Source organism: Rhinolophus sinicus, linkage group LG14 (assembly GCF_036562045.2).
Source record: "Rhinolophus sinicus isolate RSC01 linkage group LG14, ASM3656204v1, whole genome shotgun sequence".
In the NCBI taxonomy this organism is placed as follows: Eukaryota; Metazoa; Chordata; class Mammalia; order Chiroptera; family Rhinolophidae; genus Rhinolophus; species Rhinolophus sinicus.
Window position 1 is genome coordinate 16748930 of NC_133763.1, and position 11512 is coordinate 16760441.

The 11512-nt window shown below is 39.0% G+C and overlaps 1 long non-coding RNA gene across 1 annotated transcript; it reads right to left on the minus strand.

Moving 5' to 3' along the window:
* Nucleotides 1-3831: 3831 nt before the first annotated feature.
* On the minus strand, nucleotides 3832-7724 carry LOC141568593 (uncharacterized). The gene is made up of 3 exons (XR_012491757.1): nucleotides 7659-7724; nucleotides 7471-7555; nucleotides 3832-5991 (listed from the first exon to the last, which is right to left on the minus strand). It is a non-coding gene; the product is annotated as an uncharacterized LOC141568593 (long non-coding RNA).
* Nucleotides 7725-11512: the final 3788 nt, after the last annotated feature.

The following is an 11512-nucleotide window of genomic DNA, read 5'->3' on the forward strand; positions in this document are numbered from 1 at the left end:
GTAGATACCCAAGAGAGGGATTGCTGGGTCATACAGTAATTCTACTCTTAATTTTTTGAGGAACCTCCGTACTGCCTTCCATAGTAGCTGCACCAGTCTGCAGTCCTACCAACAATGTGTGAGAGTTCCTTTTTCTCCACAGCCTCTCCAACACTTGTTATTATTTGTCTTATTGATAATAGCCATTCTAACTGGTGTGAGGTGATATATCATTGAGGTTTTTATTTGCATTTCTATGATGATTAATGATGTTGAACATTTTTTCATATATCTATTGTGTCTTCTTTGGAGCAATATCTATTCAGGTCCTCTGCACATTTTTCAATTGGATTGCTTGTTTTGTTGTTGTTGTTGTTGAGTGGCCTGAGTTCCTTATATATTTTGGATATTAGCCGCTTATCAGTGACATTGTTTGGAAAAATCTTCTCCCATTCTGTTGGTTGCCTCTTTATTTTGTCGATGGTTTCTTTTGCTGTGCAGAAGCTTTTTATTTTAATATAGTCCCATTTATTTATTTTAGCTTTTACCTCCCTTGTCTTTGAGGTCAAATTCATAAAATGCTCTTTGAACCCAAGGTCCATAAGTTTAGTACCTATGTTTTCTTCTATGCAGTTTATTGTTTCAGGTCTTATGTTTAGGTCTTTGATCCATTTTGAGTTAATTTTGGTACATGGTGACAGATAACAGTCTAGTTTCATTCTCTTGCACATGGCTTTCCAATTCTCCCAGTACCACTTGTTGAAGAGGCTGCCTTTACTCCATTGTATGTTTTTGGCTTCTTTGTCGAAAATTATCTGTCCATATTTATGTGGGTTTATTTCTGGGTTCTCAATTCTATTCCATTGGTCTGTGTGTCTGTTTTTCTGCCAATACCATGCTGTTTTGATTATTGTTGCCCTGTAGTACAAGCTGAAGTCAGGGAGTGTGATACCTCCAACATTGTTCTTTTTCCTTAGGATTGCTTTGGCTATTTTGGGTCTTTTCTGGTTCCATACAAATCTGATGATTTTTTTTTGTACTATTTCTTTAAAAAATACCATTAGGATTTTTTGGGGATTGCATTAAATATGTATATTGCTTTGGGTAATATGGCCATTTTAACTATGTTGATTCTTCCAATCCATGAACATGGAATATCTTTCCATTTCTTTGTGTCTTCTTCAATTTCTTTTAAAAATATCTTATAGTTTTCAGTATACAAGTCTTTCACATCCTTGGTTAAGTTTATTCCTAGGTCTTTTATTCTTTTTGTTGCAAATGCAAAACGAATTGTGGTTTTTTATTTATTCCTTATTCTGAGATTTCATTGTTAGTATATAGGAATGCAATAAATTTCTGTACATTGATTTTGTAGCCAGCAACTTTACTGTATTCGTTTATTGTTTCTAATAGCTTTTTGGTGGAGTCTTTAGGATTTTACATATAGCATCATGTCATCTGCAAAAAAGTGACAATTTAACTTCTTCATTCCCAATTTGGATGCCTTTTATTTCTTTCTCTTGCCTGATTGCTCTGGCTAGGACTTCCAATACTATGTTGAAAAGCAGAGGTGATAGGGGACAGCCCTGTCATGTTCCTGAATGTAGAGCAAAGGGCTTCAGTTTTTCACCATTAATTATGATAGTAGCTGAGGATTTGTCATATATGGCCTTTATTATGTTAAGGTATTTAACTTCAGTACCCATTTTATTAAGTGTTTTAATCATAAATGGATGTTGTATTTTGTGAAACACTTTTTCTGCATCTATTGATATAATCATACGATTTTTGTCCTTTATTTTGTTTATGTGGTGTATCACATTAATCGATTTGTGTATGTTAAACTATCCTTGTGTCCCTGGGATGAACCCCACTTGGTCGTGGTATATAATCTTTTTAATGCATTGTTGCGTCTAATTTGCTAGAATTTTGTTTAGGATTTTTGTGTCTATATTCATCAGAGATAACATCAGATTTTTCAGCAGAAACTCTACAAGCCAGAAGGGAGTGGAATCAAATATTCAAACTATTGAAAGAGAGAAATTATGAGCCAAGAATAATATATCCAACAAAGATATCCTTTAGATATGAAGGAGGAATAAAGACCTTCCCAGATATACAGAAGCTGGGGGAATTTTCTAACAAATGACCTGCACTACAAGAAATACTGAAGGAGGCTATTCGACTGGAAATAAAAAAGCAAAAGAACATAGAACCATGAGTAACATTACAAACAGACAGAAGCAGGAAATGAAAACCCCACACCAAGTAGGACACTATACACTTAAATATAACATACAGGGTAAAGAAGGAAAGAAAAAAAAACAAACACTTAAAAAAGGAGGAAAAAGATAACTTGCTAGTGCAGCACAGAAATCAACTGACAGCAGAAATAGGGGTAATTTGTTACAACAAAAACATAAAAGGGGAGAGAGTAAAGGTCTGAACTGGCACAAGGGAATGGAGAAAGTAAGCATACTGAAGAAAGTGGAATACTCTAAATATGAAAGTTTCTTTTACATAAACTTAATGGTAACCACTCAAAAAAAAAAAAAAAAAATCCAGAACTGAAATATATAACATAAAAAAGGAAAAAATAGAGGGAAAAATCATAGAATACCACCACACTGAAATAATAGACAACAACAAAAAAGCAAAGAAACAATGGAGACACCATCTTACCAGAAACCCAGAGACAGAATGATAGGAAAGTCTCATATATCAATTATCACATAAATGTAAATGGACTGAACTCACCAATAAAAAGGCACAGAGTGGCAGATTGGTTAAAAAAACTAAACCCAACCATATGCTGCCTCCAAGAGACACATCTCAGATACAAGGACAAATGCAGATTCAAAGTGAAAGGGTGAAAACTGACACTCCAAGCAAGTGGTATTCAGAGAAAATCAGGCGTAGCCATACTGATATCAAATGAAACAGACTTCAGTACAAAATAGGGAACAAGAGACAAAGATGGACATTTCATAATGGTAAAGGGGACTATACAACAAGAAGACATACCAGTCATCAATATTTATGCCCCCAATCAGGAAGCACCAAAATATACAAAGCAACTACTAACAGAACTAAAGGGAGAAATTGACCAAAACACAATTATATTAGGGGACCTAAACACATCATTCATTGACAGCTATGAATAGATCTTCCAAACAGAAAATAAATAATGAAATAGCAGCCTTAAATGACACATTAGATGAAATGGACATAATTGACATTTATTGAGCACTTCCTCCTAAAACATCAGACTATACATTCTTTTCTAGTGTACATGGAACATTCTCAAGGATAGACCATATATTGGGACATAAAACTAGCCTCAGAAAGTTTAAGAAGATTGAAATCATCCCAAGCCTATACTCTGATCACAAGGCTTTGAAATTAGATATCAACTGCAAAAAGAAAGCAGGAAAAAACACAAATATGTGGAAATTAAACAACATACTTTTAAAGAATGACTGGGTCACAGAAGAAAGAAGAGGAGAGATCAAAAGATACATAAAAACAAATGACAATGAAAATACATCCTACCAAAATTTTTTGGATGCAGCGAAAGCAGTTTTAAGAGGGAAATTTATATCATTACAGGCCTATGTCAAGAAACAAGAAAAATCCCAGATAAACAACCTCAGGTTATATCTTAAAGAATTGGAAAAAAAAGAACAAATGAAACCCAAAGTCAACAGAAGGAAGAAAATAATAAAAATCAGAGCAGAACTAAATGAAATAGAGAACTAAATGAAAAAATTAATGCAACAAAGAGCTGGTTTTTTGAAAAGATTACTATAATTGTCAAACCCTTGGCTAGACTCTCTAATATAAAAGGAGAAAAGACACTAATAAACAAAATCAGAAAAGAAAGGTGGAAGTTATTACGGATGCCAGAAAAATACAAAGCCTCATCCAAGAATACTATGAAGGACTATATGCCATCAAATTCAATAACCTAGAAGAAATGGACAAGTTCTTAGAAACATATAGCCTTCCTAGGCTGAATCATGAAGAATTGGAAAATCTAAATAGACCAATCATCGGTAAGGAAGTTGAAGCAGTCATCTGAAACCTTCCAAAAAGCAAAAGTCCAGGATCAGATGGCTTCATTAGTGAATTCTACCGAACGTTCAAAGAGGATCTAATACTTGTTCAATTCAAACTCTTCAAAAAATTGAAGAAGAGACAATACTCCCTAACTCATTTTATGAGGCCAACATTACCCTGATACCAAAACCTGGTAAGGGTAACACAAAAAAATTCCTGGAAATTTTAATTTACAACAACCTGGTCTCTCAGTTCCCTGATCTTCTCCCTATAATGATCCTGCCTACCCACTGTACCTCAGCCACTTCCTCCGTGGTGATAGCCCAGGTCTGTCACTACCAGACAGCACTGCAGAATATGACAGCAGCCCCGCCTCAGCCCTCAGGCTGCAGCCCCATATACGAGTCTATGAGAAGACAGCTGCCCTGGTTATCAACAAAAATCCTTGCAGCAACACCTAAGAATAAATGTCCAAGAACTGGGAGACACTAATGTAGGCAACCTTACTCATTCTACTTAAAAAATGAAAAGTGGAGGGTTTTTTCGTTCCACAGCGAGAGGCCCGAGTGAAGATGAACATCAGGGTATGTTATTTGCACCATTGTTCTCTTAAATAAATAAAATACATAAGCTGTCTAATAGTCACTCATATTCTCCACAAGGGAATTTAAATAAATCAACAAACAAACAAGTATAAGTAAATAAGCCCGAAGGAGTGGGAGGTCCCAGTGCAAACAAACACAAAACTGCAGCTCCCCCAATAAAGTCAACTCTAGTATGTTATGATTTAGATTTATTTTTGTAAACAGTGTACGTAAGATTGACTAGTGTACCGCCCTAAGCTACAGTTATGATTTTTTAGCTTAGTTTAATTTCAGTTCTGAATACAAGTTATTGTCAAAATGCAAGGGGTTTAGTTTACCCTAGCAAAAGAGCTATACTTCTAATTACTGTTAAATTAGGTCCTGTTTCTCTGTAGCAGCAAAGTAATCAGACGAGAATCCCATGCCTCTTAAACATTTCCATTAGAACTGCCTAATTACATCAGGGTTCGTTTGGATAGCACCGGCAGATGTTCTGAAAGACCGTGGAAAATGCAACTGCTGTTTCATAGGAGATGGGCACCCATTTAGGACAATCTTGACATCAGAGCAGGGCATACGTGTGCATGTGTAGATCAAGAAATGTACTGGATGCTTCTCAAATAATTCAATACAGTAGATCATCTGAGCACCTGTAATGAGGTATTTGTTCTTCATCATCCTCAGGAAAATACTGTAAGGATTCACGAAGGCAGTTCGGAAACTTTGATATTTCCACAGTTCAGTGTTATGGAAACAGAAGGTTCTTTAAATTGTTACAATCAGAGTTGCAATCCCATAAAAAAAGAAAGAAAGAAAGAAATCCACTTAGATCTCCACTGTGCCAGCTGACGTACATTTTCTAAGACATCCTTACAACCTAAGGCATGAGATTTGAGAGACTGTGACACTTGGCTTGTTCTAAACTTTGATGGTTCATAGTTGAGTGGGTGCTCCCTCCCAGCCATTTCTGCTTAACAAAGGAGTGGACAGAGCCAGGCTCTGTTTTCTGTATTTCATCCCATTCTGGCATACTTGACGGGGTAATGTGACAGATGGCACGTTTGCACCAATGGGATTTGCCAGAGCAGGAGACTCTTTCCTCAACACCAACTCAGAAACTGCCAAGGCTGCATATACGTATGAGATCGCTCTCCTGGAATGCAGGCTTATGGCACATTGGCTTGGATAGATTAGCTTGGCATTAACTCTGAGTTTGGTACACGTCATGGATGGCCCACATTTGGCTTACATAGTTCTGAGTCATCACGGGACATTTCTCTAAGAGATATCCCAGAACATTAAAACTTCTTCCCACTAGAACCAAGAACTCCCTGCACTGACTTTTCCATTCTTTGAAGTCATATTTTTCCTAAAAAAGAAAGAAAATTGAAGTGTCTATCTAAAAGAATGAAACACTCCCTTACAGGCAGTTTTTGGAAAACTCTGCGGATGTAATCCTGTTTCACCTCCAACCAGCCTTGCCAGGTCACTGGCTTTGTCCTGCCATCCTTCCTGCCGTCCTCTGTCCTGCTGTCTTTCTCACCCTTCCTCGCCTACCCGTATACTGTTCCTCTGATTTATAGGTAAGAAAAGACAACATTTCTTGAAGATGGTTACTGGTCTTAGTCACCATCGTATCCCCAGCATCTAGCACAATACCAGGAATATAATAGGGGCCTAATACATGCTTATTGAATACATTTTGAAAGGCCTATATGACTTTAAGAAAACAAGAAGAGGGCGGCCAGATGGCTCAGTTGGTTAGAGCGTGAGCTCTCAACAACAAGGTTGCTGGTTCAGTTCCCACATGGGATGGTGGGCTGTGCCCTCTGCAACTAAAGATTGAAAACGGTGACCGGACTTGGAGCTGAGCTGTGCCCTCCACAACTAGATTGTAGGACAATGACTTGGAGCTGATGGGCCCTGGAGAAACACACTGTTCCCCCAATATTCCCCAATTTTAAAAAAAAGAAGATGAAGAAGAAGAAAGAATCAGGGCCATATGTGTCAAGGAATGTATCTCCACAAAAGAAATAAGCCCTGTGAAGACAAAAACTTCATGTATTAGTTTGTTATAAGTATGGTCTCCAGTAAATTATATTCCCCATGTCCACACTCCTCTACAATGTGTGGTTGCTGCTCTTCCCATCAGAAGATAAAGCCTCTTTCTTTCTCTCCTGGAATCTGGACTGCCTCTGTAAGTTTCGTTGAGCAATAGAGTGTAAGGTAAAACACAGGCTATCCATTCCAAAGCCTAGCTCTTAAAAGATGATGCAGATTCTGCTCCTGTTCTCTTGGAAGCCCGCAGCCAGTACATTGTGAAGAAGCCATCTCAGCCCACGAAAGGATAAGAGCCCACATGGAGGAGAACCAAGCCGGCCTCGTCAACAGCCAGCACCAACCCCCAGATGTGAGTGAGGCCAGCTTGGACATGTCAGCCCTAGTCAAGCCATCCACAGTCAGCAGAGGAAGCATCCAGGCTGTAAACCAGCAGAATCATGAGAATAATCGATCCTTGTTGCTTTACTGTGGGTCCGTTGCCCAGCAATAGATCACAGACACACTCCATGCTGCCCAGGTCATCAGTGCCTCTCCTCCCATCACCAGTGCGCCACCCTGATGGTTCTCAATAACAAGGCTGCAGCTGCGGTCTCAGGGTCAGGGAATTCCTCAGGCTCCCCCAAGCAGCCACTTGGATCCCATCTCTTTATCTAGCTCTCGCCACCAAATAAATTGCTTGGATAGTTCGCTTAAATTTATTGAAAATTCTTCCCCATAAACCTGGGTTCCACACAGCACAGCCCACAGAGGACGGAACCCATTCACATACACCCACTTCTCACTGTACCTGCACAGATTCCTGGGACACAGGGTGCCCTGGGCCCTGCTTCTTCAGGAAAGGTGTTCAGACCAATGCTTCCACTTAGGTTATTCTAAAGGGAAAAAATAAAAAAGAAAGGAAAAGACCTGTGAATAATGATAACTCACATAATGGAAAAATAATTATGAAACATTATTTTGAACACAGAGCTATACCCTGTCTTTATGTTCCTTTAGGGCCTTTGCTACGAAACGTAGTAAATTCTTGGATTTTATATCTGCAAATGCTCAACAGTGACTTTCAGGAGGCTCTTAACAGAGCTTAATCTGTAACCTCTATAACGCCCTTATTTGATTAATTCGTTATTTATTATCCCAGGAGGAGCCTTGTCTGTTTACTTAGTTCTGTGTGATCTTTACAAGCCAAATATCCTTTGTCCTGGGTCTAGAACTTTCTTCCATGGGGACATTCTTCTCTCATGAGTTCCCCAGATATTTTGGAAATAACACTCATTTCCACTTCTTTCTAGTGGAAACATTCATTATCTGGTTGGGGTCCCAGCTGCAAATGTCAACAAAACCCTTCCAGAGTCCAGAGCCTGTGTGACCACTAACCTGCTCCCCGGCTGCCACTGCCATGTAGGGCTGTGTTTCCTGGAAAAAAGGTGAGTCACTCCAGGGCGATTATCTTCCTAGAGAAGCCTCATGCCTCTGTGCTAACAACAAAGGAAGAATGGGCATGGCTTGATGTCCACTAGACAGCAGTAAGAGCATCTGATGGAGCGTGGATTCCCTTTTTAAGTTAAACTTTAGCATTTATAGGATGATATTCATGCAAAACAATTCTTAGGAAAACACTAGCAGGGATAGGCTATAGGCAGGGTTCAAGTATTCATTTTACATTTCCTTGACTCTAGAGTTTTGACGTTCTCTGTAAAGGCAGCATTTCAGATTACGTTTTAAATGAGGGCCATGTAGAAGGGGAATACGTGGAGGAAACGAGATGAGCAGTTTCTCTCCCTCTCACTGTCCCAAGCCTGAATCAGAGAAGATGCTGTGATCTGTAACCTGTCTGATGCCCATATTTGATCGAGCCTCCTGCCAGGAGGTAGCGCTGGGGGCAATACACCAGAAAAAGTGCAGCTAAAAGTCCCACCTAAACAGATTGACACAGAACACCTGTCCCTTGTACAGGGTTTCCATCCTTTGGTAGTTTGACATTTTCTGGGAAACCCAGTGAGCGGAAGAGCAAAAATTGCATGAACTTGAAGGTCCAACAGACCTGCGTCCTAATCCAGATTTTGCTACTTTCTGGCTTAAGATTTTTGGGCAATGTTCTCATATTTACAATGTTGCCTTGCAATGTGTTATGAGAATAGGGATAAAAATACAAGTGAAGTGATAAAATATGGTAGCCATTATTGCATCAGTAAATGATTTTATGAAGTAATCAATTCGCATTAAATATATTAGGTTAATAATTCATAAAAATAAAGTGTATCCTTTAACAATTTCTTTATAGCGATTTTTAGTCCTTTCAAGCTGCAGGGATATTTTCCTATAACATCTGCTCACCCAACTTAGTTTATTAAAAGAGAAGTAACTAAAGTAAAATACACCAAATACACCATTATGTCACCCCCAAAGCCAACTATCATGAAAAAACCCTTCTTGCCTCCCACCCAGTGCATCTGCTCATCCATGAGTCCACTTTTTTCACAAAAGTGCTGCTACAGGGACTCCAGGCCTCTACACGCAAGTTTCACAACTGGTCTTAGGGATGCATTAAAGACTAGACTCTGCTCTGTGCTAATGTCACACCCGAGGACCACTATGACCTCAGGATGCTGAAGGTTATTCCAGAGCTCTCTCAAAATTCTAGAGCTGAAATCATAGCAATGATACTGACAATCACCATTGCACAGTGAGCGTTGACTATGTGTCAGGCATTGCAGTAAAGTTCTATGTTCATCATCTACTTTCATCCTCATAACGACCCTAGGAGGTCTTATTACCCTTATTTTTTAGACAGATCATTTGAAGCTTAAATGAGTTAAACCACCCAAGGCAACACAGCCAGACAGCAGTGAGTCAGGATTCAAATCCAGGCTTTTAACCCATTTTATTTGTGATTTTCAAACTTTTTTTTCAGCAACAAATGTCTTTTATTTGAATATTACCAAAATCCCTAATAAATAAAATTGACAACTGTGGCTGGTCTGGATGCTAAGAAATCCCCACAGAGCCCTGGGATCTGTGGAACAAAGTGAAAACTACACACTCACTACGTTGCTTCTAAATGGTGTACATGAGAGTACTTAGCAGGGTCCAGTGGCACAAAGTCCTCATGGGAAATTTAAAGTAACAGAAATGGTAGTGTTGCAAAGCTGGGAAGCCCAATCACCTGGACGGTTTTCCCACAGTCGGATTGGTCAGAGCATGTTCCTCTCCCTTCCACTGAAATATTTCTGCTGATAAAAGATGAACCCTTCACCCAGCTTCCAAAGAGAAGAAAAGAAAAAAGGAAAAAAGGAAGCATGACTCATCTACTCTCCAAATGGGTTGGCTACCAGAGAGAAGACTGTTGGAAAAAGGACCAGGAACAGGAAATTTTCCCAAAGAGACGTTACGGCCTAGGCTGTCTACACACACACCCCCACAGGGCCCACATGATGGTTTGACCTGACAGGGTCGCCACCCAGGCAATGGAGCCCTGTATGCAGCCCACCCCCTGGATCACAGCAGGTTTGCAGGTGTCTGTGCTGAGGCTCTCTCATGTAGCACTAACCTTATACCGCCTTGATTCAGGCCAACCTACTTGGGCATGGCCAACTTTTTACTGGACATTTGTGTCATCCATGTGTCTCTGTGGTTTATTCCAACCTGTGTCTCCATTTTCATTGCTTTTCTCAAGTTCAGCATTTTTGACATTTAATGAGGAAACGGTCATCTTCTCGGCAACTGGAACTTTCAAATTACCTTTGAGAACTGTCAGTTTACTGAGAGACTTTGATTCTCAGTGAGGGCCCAGAGGAGTTAGCTCTCTGTATTTGATGAACACATGAAAAGGCCTTTCTCTATGGTGTGTAAATTAGATTTGTTTTGGTGATGACTTTCTGGAGCTGTGCGGGCACTGGTAGGTCTCAGCACAGGGAAGGGGCTGACGCGCCATCTTGTACAGGTCTTTGGCAAATAGTGATAAAATGGTGCAATAGCTAATATTCATGTGCACATTTTTAATATTTTTTCTATAATTTATTTATTAAAGTACCACAAACAAATCAGAGATAAAAGATGTACAACTTTGCTGAGAAATAAATTTAGAATTAACAATTACACCCCATGTGAGACACGTTATAACCTCCTTCTTGAGATTCAATTGTGCAAACACTGCTGAAACCAGCATCAGCCAATATTCCAGAACATACCCCCCCCCCCTTCCATTGCAACATTTCTGGAAAATGTAGAGAGGAAGGACGTGCACACACGAGATGCACAAATTTAAATATCCTACCTCTTTATCAGTATAGTACACGTCTAAGATAGACTGTGTATCTGGCCCAACACTAGAGCAGTTTTCTTAACTTTAAACTATATCTTGTAAGAAGTGTCAGGGCTTGTTTAGAAATCTTTTTCACGTACCCTGGCTGGGAATCCTTCCAAACTGTTCTGCTCTGCTTACCTATAACCCACATCTTCTCTGTAAACAACCATGAATGATGACTTACTTGAAAAACAATCACCAACTTGTATTCTAAAGTAACCAAGTGATTTCTTCATCGGGAAATGTAAAATGAAGAGGAAAATACCAAACCTATTAAAGTATTAGTAGCACTTTTAAAATATTATTTTACTTATGGAAAAGGGAATACAAGTGCTCTTCAGTAAGAGAGCCATTGTAGCGAGATAAATATATCTATTTAAACAAATAATTTAATAGAACCCTAAAGTAAGAATTCAGAGGAAATTATTCCTATCAAAGACTGACTATACATTTCACTTAGGATTTTCACAATATTTTAATGATGGGTCTCCTATCACATTTAAAATATTATTTAAGGTAAAAAAAA